Genomic DNA, 3,004 nt, shown 5'->3' with positions numbered 1-3,004 from the left:
AAATGCCAAAATTGCCATCTATTATACGAAATCTAATTAGTATACGATGACAGCAAGTGAAGTGTTTTTCTACAGCTCAGAGAAAATATGCTTGGAAATATCTCATGACTTAAAACAGAAATTATCTTTTATAATTATGTTGGACTAAAAAAAAAGCTTACATCCCTGAAACAATGTATCTTATAGTGAATCCAAAACAGCAAGGACTCAAACTCTTTCATGAAAATGGAAGAAATGCTTGCATAATTGAGAATAACATAAAAAAGACAGGCCATTTCTGAAAACTGTAGTTAGAAACTTTTTCTCTCCTACTCAAGTCCACATCAACCTTGAACAACCCATGCACAAGATTTTTTTTTGTTTATGACAAGGACGATATTATGAAAATTGTGAATTATACATAGTAGATATTCTGCAATAAACACTCAAGTAAATTAGTTTTTTTCATTAAGATATTCCTCTATTTTGCCATTAATTATTCCGATAAGAAATCATTAAATTTTTTTAAAACACAACACCCAAAAGAAAAAAAAAAATCAGCACATGACAATAGAAAGGAAGCACTACAAACATGTACAATATTTTTTTTTGTACGGGAAAATATGCGAGTGAAAAAGCATGTGTTTGCATCATGCAAGAAAAAAAAAGTAGAGAAAAATATTTTTTTTCATCAAAGGCAAAAAGGATCAGTGGCTTGCAAAAATTGTGAGAATGGACTGGACAGAGGCGTGATTGCACATGGGTTTTGGACAAGATTTGGTGATGATGACGATGCATAAAGGGACGGAATAAAGTGCATGAAAAATAAGTTAAAACCAAGTTAAAATGGCTCTTTCCACATTCTTTCAATTCAAAAAAAAAACCCAAAGTTTCCAGGAGCTGCTGCTGCACATATACATACATATTTCTTATAGGAATCATGAAATGGTATATAAAAATTTATACACTCAAAAAAAAAAACAGAAAACAATCCATTCACCGCACTTTAAAATTCAACCCAATCGATTTAAAAGTATTTGACACACAAAGTACATATAACAATCATGCACACACATTTTCTCTATGCACATATATATATACACATACACGCACAATCTTTTTGACGAAAACGCAATGATGACAAATCAAATTTGATGTTTTGCACACAGCATACAGTTATTTTTTTTCTTCCAAGTTTGATAAAATGATAAAAAAGGCTTGTGAATTGCTTTCGGTTTTTGTGAGAGTTATGCCCATAGTCATAACTTCATCATTAAAACTTTAAAAGGCATTTTTTTTTATGAAAATTCTTAGAAAAATAACTTATGATAGAGTACACACAGTTCAAAAACATTTTTCGTTTAAAATATAATCATATTTGTCACATATTTTAATACTTTTGTAAAGGAGAGAGGGGTAATGATTCCCAAATAGCAATACGTACCAGAAAAGCAGTCTTTGAGCAGGAACAGATAATAGTTCCGAGACATTTGTGCAAATTGGAGACAGAATTGACATTTTCTGGATGTTTTTGATGGGTGAAGTGAGAAATAGTGGCATCTATCATTTTATATTTTCTCAAAATAAGCACTGAACCTTTGTTCTTTCATTTCAGAGCTCATGTGAGGTATATACTGGTGTTTTTCATTATTCTCTCCCACAGATGTATATTAAAAGCACAAATGAACACTAACTTAAAGCTTTTGAGCATGTCGGTCTATTCAATAGTGTTTCAAGTATTTAGAACTACAGCTGACCATTTAGCAAGAGTTTTCTAACAAATATTTATGGAATAAAATGATAGACATTTGGTCCATAAAATATACTATATTGTGGGAAAGTGTTGGGTCTGCTTGTCGAGGAGAAGTGTGGTATAATTTCCACTACTACTAAACTGCAAACACACATCGTCCATATTCCTCTATGGAATTTCTAACGAATGGGTATATGTGTTGTGAGTCTAAATGTGAAGTAATACAAGTTCACTTTATTACATGGGTTCTATTTCTTGGAGTGAAAAAAAAGTTAGTTTTTTGTATAAGAGCTTTATACTTCCATATTATCGCGGCTGCAGAGCCCTTAAATTGTTCCGAAGGGAAGTGCCGTCTTAATGCATGGGCCAGAGGCCTGAAGAGAAGAGGGGAATCACAAAAATTTTCTAGAATTTACCTGGTAGGGCCTCAAAAAAAACTGCTTTGCCCGAGGCCCATGATGCTCTTAAGACGACCCTGTCGAAGGGCTCCGCAGAGCACCAGTTGAGAACTGCTGATGTAGAGTAAATCAAAAAATTAGAATGCCATTATATTTTTTTAAAAACCAATAATATTAAATTTTGGTCTAGATAAAATACAGCATTTTCCAAGTGGTATGGTAATGTGAAATAAGGTGGAAGTGGAAAAAGTACTTTGACTTATGGAAAAAGTACCACATGGTTTACGTGTTTAAGAGTTCACAGGCATGCACCAATGCTGCTGATGCACCGTTGGGGCACATTTCTTTTCCTTTCTATATGTTTGTAATATAGGCTATACATTGATACTAGTTTGAGGTTTTCCCTAAAGCTGTTCACATAGAACTTTAAGGTAAAATGAACAAGTCAATGAATTTCACACCATTAAAAACGATTTTATCAAAAAATCTTTAACAAGTGTGATGTTAATGTGCGATGATAAATATTAGAATAAATATTTTATTGCTCACATTTTCAAAATTTCTTATCAAAATGCTTACAGAACCACTTTTTTTCTTGATTGTTTTTTTGTTCATTCATCATGTAAAACTTTCGAACATGCATAAAATATAAAATTTGGGAATCATCACCCGGGTTTAATTCAAGAAAACTTTTGATACAAGCAGATTTCAAATAAAAACTGTTTTGTCAAGTAATTTCATTTTAAAATATTCATCTTGAAAACATGTAAAAGTAGAAAACATGCTCCTCGTAAAATAACAACTGTCACATAATTTTTAATGAAAGCCACATTTACAAGGTAAGGTGGTGAGGTTGGCAATAGGATTTTTTTTT

Source organism: Pholcus phalangioides, unplaced genomic scaffold (genome assembly GCF_987345545.1).
Source record: "Pholcus phalangioides strain wild (caught in Gottingen) unplaced genomic scaffold, Ppha-v1.0 ptg000042l_1, whole genome shotgun sequence".
NCBI classification, from domain to species: Eukaryota; Metazoa; Arthropoda; class Arachnida; order Araneae; family Pholcidae; genus Pholcus; species Pholcus phalangioides.
This window is presented reverse-complemented; position numbering follows the sequence as displayed.